Genomic DNA, 10,941 nt, shown 5'->3' on the forward strand with positions numbered 1-10,941 from the left:
AAAAGAAAAGTTTAAAAACACAAAAGTTCTTCACTGCTGTGCTTTCAAACGCTTGTTTATGGATTGTCTGACTCAGAATATGCTTTGGGCAATGTTATTATGAACGAAGTAAATGATTAGAACCACTTAAATACTCCAATAGTGTGTTGAAAACGTTTCTCTGAGTTTTTGACGATTTTCTGAGCTTCTATCATGTTAAAAGATATTGTTTCAATGTCATTATGAAATAATACTTCCACTCTTGGCGCTTAAACAGAACTCATCAACTGTGTGCTTGAAATGCTTCTTTAAGCTTTTCTGAGGCTGAAACAGCATCCTTGAACGAATTTAGTGATATGTTTTAAACCACCAAAGAACTTAATCACTGTTCAATAAAGTCCCTTTTGAGCGTCTTTGACATTAAAAACCATGTTTTAATAACATTATAAACGAAGAAAGCGAATTGTGTCATTACACTACAACACTCGTCTACTGTTCTAGAAAGTGTTGTTAAAGCTTTTTTGGCGCTGAAAAAGCACTCATCAACTGTGCTTGAAATGCTTCATTAAGCTTTTCTGAGGCTTAATCAGCAAGTAACAATGACATTAAAAACTGACTTGAAGACGAGACATGCACCTCTAAAACACTCCACTTCAATGATTCAAATGCTTTTTCTGAGCTTTTGTCACGCTTAAAATGTTGTTTCAATGTCATTCTAAGTTAACGAAAAGTCTAAAAACATTAAAGTACTCGACTGTGCTTTAAACTTTTTTGAATTGTTTCATTACACTACAACACTCGTCTACTGTTCATTATGAACGAAGTAAAAGAAAAGTTTAAAAACACAAAAGTTCTTCACTGCTGTGCTTTCAAACGCTTGTTTATGGATTGTCTGACTCAGAATATGCTTTGGGCAATGTTATTATGAACGAAGTAAATGATTAGAACCACTTAAATACTCCAATAGTGTGTTGAAAACGTTTCCCTGAGTTTTTGACGATTTTCTGAGCTTCTATCATGTTAAAAGATATTGTTTCAATGTCATTATGAAATAATACTTCCACTCTTGGCGCTTAAACAGAACTCATCAACTGTGTGCTTGAAATGCTTCTTTAAGCTTTTCTGAGGCTGAAACAGCATCCTTGAACGAATTTAGTGATATGTTTTAAACCACCAAAGAACTTAATCACTGTTCAATAAAGTCCCTTTTGAGCGTCTTTGACATTAAAAACCATGTTTTAATAACATTATAAACGAAGAAAGCGAATTGTGTCATTACACTACAACACTCGTCTACTGTTCTAGAAGGTTTTGTTAAAGCTTTTTTGGCGCTGAAAAAGCACTCATCAACTGTGCTTGAAATGCTTCATTAAGCTTTTCTGAGGCTTAATCAGCAAGTAACAATGACATTAAAAACTGACTTGAAGACGAGACATGCACCTCTAAAACACTCCACTTCAATGATTCAAATGCTTTTGCTGAGCTCTTGTCACGCTTTAAAATGTTGTTTCAATGTCATTCTAAGTAAACGAAAAGTCTAAAAACATTAAAGTACTCGACTGTGCTTTAAACTTTTTTGAATTGTTTCATTACACTACAACACTCGTCTACTGTTCATTATGAACGAAGTAAAAGAAAAGTTTAAAAACACAAAAGTTCTTCACTTATGTGCTTTCAAACGCTTGTTCATGGATTGTCTGACTCAGAATATGCTTTGGGCAATGTTATTATGAACGAAGTAAAAGATTAGAACCACTTAAATACTCCAATAGTGTGTTGAAAACGTTTCTCTGAGCTTTTGACTCTTTTCTGCGCTTCTATCATGTTAAAAGATATTGTTTCAATGTCATTATGAACGAATACTTCCACTCTTGGCGCTTAAAAAGCACTCATCAACTGTGTGCTTGAAATGCTTCTTTAAGCTTTTCTGAGGCTTAAACAGCATCCTTGAACGAATTTAGTGATATGCTTAAAACCACCAAAGCACTTCATCACTGTTCAATAAAGTCCTTTTTGAGCGTCTTTGACATTAAAAACCATGTTTCAATAACATTATAAACGAAGAAAACGAATTGTTTCATTATACTACAACACTCGTCTTCTGTTCTGGAGAGTATTGTTAAAGCTTTTTTGGCGCTTAAAAAGCACTCATCAACTGTGCTTGAAATGCTTCATTAAGCTTTTCTGAGGCTTAATCAGCAAGTAACAATGACATTAAAAACTGACTTGAAGACGAGACATGCACCTCTAAAACATTCCACTTTAATTATTCAAATGCTTTTTCTGAGCTTTTGTCACGCTTTAAAATGTGGTTTCAATGTCATTCTAAGTAAACGAAAAGTCTAAAAACATTAAAGTACTCGACTGTGCTTTAAACCTTTTTTTTTTTTGCTTTGGCCAGTGTGATTATGAACGAAGTAAAAGATAAAATAAGAACTTCTAAAATACTCCACTATTGTGTTTAAAACGTTTCTGTGAGCTTTAGACGCTTTGTATCGCTTCTCTCATGTTAAAAGTTATTGTTTCAGTATCATTTAGAACAAAAGACAAGCGTTTAAACCCACTAAAACACTCAAAGACTCTAAGCATTTGGTTAAACTACTCTGACTGTTAAAAATCAAGTTTCACTGTCATTTTGAACGAATTTAGAAATAAGTTTTAAAACCACCAAAACACTTCATCACTGATAATTAAACTCCTGACTGAGTTTCTATGACATAAAAAAAAAAATCATGTTTGAATAACATAAAAAACCATGTTTGAATAACATAAACCACCAAAGCACTTCATCACTGTTCAATAAAGTCCTTTTTGAGCATCTTTGACATTAAAAACCATGTTTCAATAACATTATAAACGAAGAAAACGAATTGTTTTATTATACTACAACACTCTCTTCTGTTCTGGAGAGTCTTGTTAAAGCTTTTTTGGCGCTGAAAAAGCACTCATCAACTGTGCTTGAAATGCTTCATTAAGCTCTTCTGAGGCTTAATCAGCAAGTAACAATGACATTAAAAACTGACTTGAAGACGAGACATGCACCTCTAAAACATTCCACTTCAATGATTCAAATGCTTTTTCTGAGCTTTTGTCACGCTTTAAAATGTTGCTTCAATGTCATTCTAAGTAAACGAAAAGTCTAAAAACATTAAAGTACTCGAATGTGCTTTAAACCTTTTTTTTTTTGCTTTGGCCAGTGTGATTATGAACGAAGTAAAAGATAAAATAAGAACTTCTAAAATACTCCACTATTGTGTTTAAAACGTTTCTGTGAGCTTTAGACGCTTTGTATCGCTTCTCTCATGTTAAAAGTTATTGTTTCAGTATCATTAAGAACAAAAGACCAGCGTTTAAACCCACTAAAACACTCAAAGACTCTAAGCATTTGGTTAAACTACTCTGACTGTTAAAAATCAAGTTTCACTGTCATTTTGAACGAATTTAGGGATAAGTTTTAAAACCACCAAAACACTTAATCACTGATCATTAAACTCCTGACTGAGTTTCTCTGACATTTAAAAAAAAATCATGTTTGAATAACATAAAAAACCATGTTTGAATAACATAAACCACCAAAGCACTTCATCACTGTTCAATAAAGTCCTTTTTGAGCGTCTTTGACATTAAAAACCATGTTTCAATAACATTATAAACGAAGAAAACGAATTGTTTTATTATACTACAACACTCGTCTTCTGTTCTAGAGAGTCTTGTTAAAGCTTTTTTGGCGCTGAAAAAGCACTCATCAACTGTGCTTGAAATGCTTCATTAAGCTTTTCTTAGGCTTAATCAGCAAGTAACAATGACATTAAAAACTGACTTGAAGACGAGACATGCACCTCTAAAACATTCCACTTTAATTATTCAAATGCTTTATCTGAGCTTTTGTCACGCTTTAAAATGTGGTTTCAATGTCATTCTAAGTAAACGAAAAGTCTAAAAACATTAAAGTACTCGACTGTGCTTTAAACCTTTTTTTTTTTTTGCTTTGGCCAGTGTGATTATGAACGAAGTAAAAGATAAAATAAGAACTTCTAAAATACTCCACTATTGTGTTTAAAACGTTTCTGTGAGCTTTAGACGCTTTGTATCGCTTCTCTCATGTTAAAAGTTATTGTTTCAGTATCATTAAGAACAAAAGACCAGCGTTTAAACCCACTAAAACACTCAAAGACTCTAAGCATTTGGTTAAACTACTCTGACTGTTAAAAATCAAGTTTCACTGTCATTTTGAACGAATTTAGGGATAAGTTTTAAAACCACCAAAACACTTAATCACTGATCATTAAACTCCTGACTGAGTTTCTCTGACATTTAAAAAAAAATCATGTTTGAATAACATAAAAAACCATGTTTGAATAACATAAACCACCAAAGCACTTCATCACTGTTCAATAAAGTCTTTTTTGAGCGTCTTTGACATTAAAAACCATGTTTCAATAACATTATAAACGAAGAAAACGAATTGTTTTATTATACTACAACACTCGTCTTCTGTTCTAGAGAGTCTTGTTAAAGCTTTTTTGGCGCTGAAAAAGCACTCATCAACTGTGCTTGAAATGCTTCATTAAGCTTTTCATAGGCTTAATCAGCAAGTAACAATGACATTAAAAACTGACTTGAAGACGAGACATGCACCTCTAAAACATTCCACTTCAATGATTCAAATGCTTTTTCTGAGCTTTTGTCACGCTTTAAAATGTTGCTTCAATGTCATTCTAAGTAAACGAAAAGTCTAAAAACATTAAAGTACTCGACTGTGCTTTAAACCTTTTTTTTTTTGCTTTGGCCAGTGTGATTATGAACGAAGTAAAAGATAAAATAAGAACGTCTAAAATACTCCACTACTGTGTTTAAAACGTTTCTGTGAGCTTTAGACGCTTTGTATCGCTTCTCTCATGTTAAAAGTTATTGTTTCAGTATCATTAAGAACAAAAGACCAGCGTTTAAACCCACTAAAACACTCAAAGACTCTAAGCATTTGGTTAAACTACTCTGACTGTTAAAAATCAAGTTTCACTGTCATTTTGAACGAATTTAGGGATAAGTTTTAAAACCACCAAAACACTTAATCACTGATCATTAAACTCCTGACTGAGTTTCTCTGACATTTAAAAAAAAATCATGTTTGAATAACATAAAAAACCATGTTTGAATAACATAAACCACCAAAGCACTTCATCACTGTTCAATAAAGTCCTTTTTGAGCGTGTTTGACATTAAAAACCATGTTTCAATAACATTATAAACGAAGAAAACGAATTGTTTTATTATACTACAACACTCGTCTTCTGTTCTACAGAGTCTTGTTAAAGCTTTTTTGGCGCTGAAAAAGCACTCATCAACTGTGCTTGAAATGCTTCATTAAGCTTTTCTTAGGCTTAATCAGCAAGTAACAATGACATTAAAAACTGACTTGAAGACGAGACATGCACCTCTAAAACATTCCACTTCAATGATTCAAACGCTTTTTCTGAGCTTTTGTCACGCTTTAAAATGTGGTTTCAATGTCATTCTAAGTTAACGAAATGTCTAAAAACATTAAAGTACTCGACTGTGCTTTAAACTTTTTTGAATTGTTTCATTACACTACAACACTCGTCTACTGTTCATTATGAACGAAGTAAAAGAAAAGTTTAAAAACACAAAAGTTCTTCTTTTCTGTGCTTTCAAACGCTTGTTTATGGATTGTCTGACTCAGAATATGCTTTGGGCAATGTTATTATGAACAAAGTAAAAGATTAGAACCACTTAAATACTCCAATAGTGTGTTGAAAACGTTTCTCTGAGCTTTTGACGCTTTTCTGCGCTTCTATCATGTTAAAAGATATTGTTTCAATGTCATTATGAACGAATACTTCCACTCTTGGCGCTTAAACAGAACTCATGAACTGTGTGCTTGAAATGCTTCTTTAAGCTTTTCTGAGGCTGAAACAGCATCCTTGAACGAATTTAGTGATATGCTTAAAACCACCAAAGCACTTTATCACTGTTCAATAAAGTCCTTTTTGAGCGTCTTTGACATTAAAAACCATGTCTTAATAACATTATAAACGAAGAAAACGAATTGTTTCATTATACTACAACACTCGTGTATTGTTCTAGAAAGTCTTGTTAAAGCTTTTTTGGCGCTGAAAAAGCACTCATCAACTGTGCTTGAAATGCTTCATTAAGATTTTCTGAGGCTTAATCAGCAAGTAACAATGACATTAAAAACTGACTTGAAGACGAGACATACACCTCTAAAACACTCCACTTCAATGATTCAAATGCTTTTTCTGAGCTTTTGTCACGCTTTAAAATGTTGTTTCAATGTCATTCTAATTTAACGAAAAGTCTAAAAACATTAAAGTACTCGACTGTGCTTTAAACTTTTTTTTTTGCTTTGGCCAGTGTGATTATGAACGAAGTAAAAGATAAAATAAGAACTTCTAAACTTCTCCACTACTGTGTTTAAAACGTTTCTGTGAGCTTTAGACGCTTTGTATCGCTTCTCTCATGTTAAAAGTTATTGTTTCAGTATCATTAAGAACAAAAGACAAGCGTTTAAAACCACTAAAACACTCAAAGACTCTAAGCATTTGGTTAAACTACTCTGACTGTTAAAAATCAAGTTTCACTGTCATTTTGAACGAATTTAGTGATAAGTTTTAAAACCACCAAAACACTTCATCACTGGTCATTAAACTCCTGACTGAGTTTCTCTGACATTAAAAAAAACCATGTTTGAATAACATAAAAAACCATGTTTGAATAACATAAACCACCAAAGCAATTTATCACTGTTCAATAAAGTTCTTTTTGAGCGTCCTTGACATTAAAAACCATGTTTTAATAACATTATAAACGAAGAAAACGAATTGTTTCATTATACTACAACACTCGTGTATTGTTCTAGAAAGTCTTGTTAAAGCTTTTTTGGCGCTGAAAAAGCACTTATCAACTGTGCTTGAAATGCTTCATTAAGCTTTTCTTAGGCTTAATCAGCAAGTAACAACGACATTAAAAGCTGACTTGAAGACGATACATGCACCTCTAAAACACTCCACTTCAATGATTCAAATGCTTTTTTTGAGCTTTTGTCACGTTTTAAAATGTTGTTTCAATGTCATTCTAAGTAAACGAAAAGTCTAAAAACATTAAAGTGTTTACTAAACTCGACTGTGCTTTAAACTTTTTTTTTTGCTTTGGCCAGTGTGTTTATGAACGAAGTAAAAGATAAAATAAGAACCTCTTAAATACTCCACTAGTGTGTTTAAAACGTTTCTGTGAGCTTTAGACGCTTTTGTACGACGGCGTATTAGGGCCACTAAAGAAATTTTTTTTTTTATTTGTTCTGAGATTAAAGTCGATATTATTCTGAGATTAAAGTCGATATTATTCTGAGATTAAAGTCGATATTATTCTGAGATTAAAGTCGACATTATTCTGAGATTAAAGTCGATATTATTCTGAGATTAAAGTCGAAATAATATGGCCATAGCAGCCGCCTCGTGTTAAAATGAGTGATGTTCATGATTTGGTGAAGTTATACTTTCGCATCGGTTTTACGAATAAAGAAATCCTCAATCTCTTGGCACAACAGCACCGGATTGTTATTAGCATAAGGACGCTGAAACGGATTTGCAGTAAACTGCATTTATTTAGAAGAAAGAACCAGACGGACTTAGAGGAAATCTTCTCTTTTGTTGAAGCGGAACTTGAGGGTAGTGGCAGGCTACAAGGCTATTGGTGGTTACATCTCCGTGCTATTCGAAGAGGGTTTGTAGTTTCACAGGAGACGATGAGAATGATCATCAAAATGATCGATCCCGAGGGAGTGCAACTCCGGCGCGCTCGGCGTCTGCGCCGTCGCCAGTACTGCAACCGAGGCCCCAACGCTTTATGGCATATGGACTCGTACGATAAACTAAAGCCTTATGGCATTGCTATAAATGGTTGCATTGACGGATTTAGTCGCCATGTCATGTGGATGGAGGCATACAACACGAATAACGACCCAAAAGTAATTGCGGGTTATTGGATAAGCACAGTAACGCGCATTGGAGGCTGCCCTCAGCGCCTGCGTGCCGATCCAGGTACTGAGAATGGGCATGTGAGGGAAATGCAGATGTTTTTACGCAGAAATCACTCAGACCCTTACGCAGGAGAGAGAAATTTCATTTATGGATGCAGCACGGCAAACCAACGCATAGAATCGTGGTGGGGCATTCTGCGTAAACAAAGTGGACAGTTCTGGATGGACATTTTCCAGACGCTCAGAGATGATGGACATTTTTCCGGTGACTTCTTGGACAGAAATCTGATACAGTTCTGCTTCCTTAACCTAATTCAGGTAGGCTCTATAGCCACAGGCTACACCTTCTGTATTTATATTCATCAGTTATGTATTGCCAGATTGTTTTTATTAAGCTACCTTCACTACATTTGATCAGAAACAGCTATAGTCTGTAATTAATCTGTCTATTAATCTACACATTTATTAATGTAATAGCACCACCAAAAGGTATTATTTTGTTGGCAGACAATTCCAGGCTCAAGTCACACTTACAAAAAAGTCCAGCAACATTGCTGTCACATTCAGTTGTACCAGCAAAACACACTACTATGTTAGTGCCACTGCTGTGATGATAATATTCTACCACCAAAATAGCTTTACCAACAAATCAGCTGCGATCCCATCGTACCAGCAGTCTTTTACCACTAATGGTCAAGTTAGGGGTTGGCTGATAAATTGTGGAGCAAGAGACGAGACACGGTGACTAATTGTAGGTGTGCTTGGTAAACTGGTCATTGAAGCCAGGTATAACATGTTGACAATATAAAGTTTTGATAATATTTTAATGACGTATATGTTTAACTAAACTTATGACTCAACACAGGCTTTTTGAATGACAAGTGTCCCATATATTGATGCAGGTAAATGTTCTGTGCAGATTTTTTGTTGGGACAGTAGTTGAACTAAGTTTTACATATTTATGTTCATGCAGGAGGAACTAGACGAAGTTGTGAGGACATGAAACTCCCATCAAATAAGGTCAAGGCCAGGAATTCCAGCAGGACGCCCAATTTTAATGTACTGCATGCCACAGATTTATGGTGCAGGGGAGGACAAACTCAAATATGTGCTTCCAGAAGAGGTCACTGTTTGCAAAGAGGAATGCACCCCAAAATCCCAGTTCCCCTGTGATGAAACAGTCTTTGAGCTTTGTGCTCTTCTTATTGATGAAAATGGCTGGGATGCTCCTGTTGATGCATACCATGCAGCTGAACTGTACATTCTCTTAAGAAATCAAATACTAGATAATATCTACTGAGCTTCTCAACACCAGCTATGGGGATCCACTGATGAGCTGAGCCAAGCCAGTGGGTTCTCGGAACTGAAGTCACTTTCTAAGAGACTGTCTGTAGTTATATTAAAATAAATGTGTTTATATGCATGCATCTGACAAAATAAAAATGCAATAATTTCACATATATAGTGTCTGTCTATTTATTTTACGACGGCGTATTAGGGCCACTTTAAAGAAATTTTTTTTTTTAGTTTTCATTTTGAGAATAAAGTCATATAAGTTTCGATTTCGAGAATAAAGTCAAAATAATAACGAGATTAAAGTCAAAATAATTACGCGATTAAAGTCAAAATAATAACGAGATTAAAGTCGAAATAATAACGAGATTAAAGTCGAAATAATAACGAGATTAAAGTCAAAATAATAACGAGATTAAAGTCGAAATAATAACGAGATTAAAGTCAAAATATTATAGCCATAGCAACCTCCTTGTGTTGAAATAAGGGGTGTTCATGATTTGTTATACTTTCATATCAGTTACACAAATAAAGAAATCATCACTCTCCTGCACATCAGCACCAGTTTGTTATTAGTATAAAGACAATGAAACGGCCTTGTAATAAACTGAGTTTATTTAGAAGAACGTGCAGCACCGGTGCGCTCGGTGTCTGCGTCGTCGCCGGTACCTCAACCGAGCCTTATGGACTCGTACGATAAACTAAAACCGTATGACATCGCTATAAATGATTGCAGTGACATGTATAGTCGTCATGTCATGTGGATGGAAGTGTACAATACAAACAGCCACCCAAAAATAATCACGGGTTATTGGATAACCACAATAACACTCATTATAAACTGCCCTCAGCGCATGCATGCCGATCCAGGTACTGAGACCCGAGTTTCTCTGAACTGACAAACCTGTGACGGCTGCACACTCTCTGGCCATAATATTTCAACTTTAATCTCAGAATAATGTCGACTTTAATCTCAGAATAATGTCGACTTTAATCTCAGAATAATGTCGACTTTAATCTCAGAATAATATCGACTTTAATCTCAGAACAAATAAAAAATAAAATTTCTTTAGTGGCCCTAATACGCCGTACTTTTGTATCGCTTCTCTTATGTTAAAAGTTATTGTTTCAGTGTCATTAAGAACAGAAGACAAGAAAAGTCGAAAAACAACAAAACACTCTTTTGCTGTGCATGAAACGCTTTTTGAAGTTTCTCTGGCTCTTAAAAAGCATTTTACAATGTCTATATGAAGGAAAATAAAACGTTTAAAAACACTAAAACACTCAAAGACTCTAAGCATTTGGTTAAACTACTCTGACTGTTAAAAATCATGTTTCACTGTCATTTTGAACGAATTTAGTGATAAGTTTTAAAACCACCAAAACACCTTATTACTGTTCATTAAAGTTCATTTTGAGCGTCCATGACGTTACAAACCGTGTTTTAATAACATTATAAACAGCATGTAAAAATGACATTAAAAACGAACTTGAAAACCAGACATACACCTCTAAAACACTTTATTTCTATGCTTCAAAAGCTTGTCTGAGCTTTTGTCACGCTTCAAAATTTTGTTTTAATTTCATTCTAATGGAAGAATTTCTAATTAAGAGTTTTAAAACCTTAGACACTAAGTTTATGTTCATGTTTA

The 10,941-nt window shown here is 34.3% G+C and overlaps 1 long non-coding RNA gene across 1 annotated transcript; it reads left to right on the forward strand.

Annotated features, from left to right (window-relative positions):
- Window positions 1-8,119: 8,119 nt before the first annotated feature.
- LOC134311445 (uncharacterized) lies at window positions 8,120-9,456 on the forward strand. Its single transcript, XR_010011431.1, has 2 exons — window positions 8,120-8,314; window positions 8,970-9,456. It is a non-coding gene; the product is annotated as an uncharacterized LOC134311445 (long non-coding RNA).
- The last annotated feature ends 1,485 nt before the right edge of the window (window positions 9,457-10,941 follow it).

This window comes from Trichomycterus rosablanca, chromosome 4 (genome assembly GCF_030014385.1).
Source record: "Trichomycterus rosablanca isolate fTriRos1 chromosome 4, fTriRos1.hap1, whole genome shotgun sequence".
In the NCBI taxonomy this organism is placed as follows: Eukaryota; Metazoa; Chordata; class Actinopteri; order Siluriformes; family Trichomycteridae; genus Trichomycterus; species Trichomycterus rosablanca.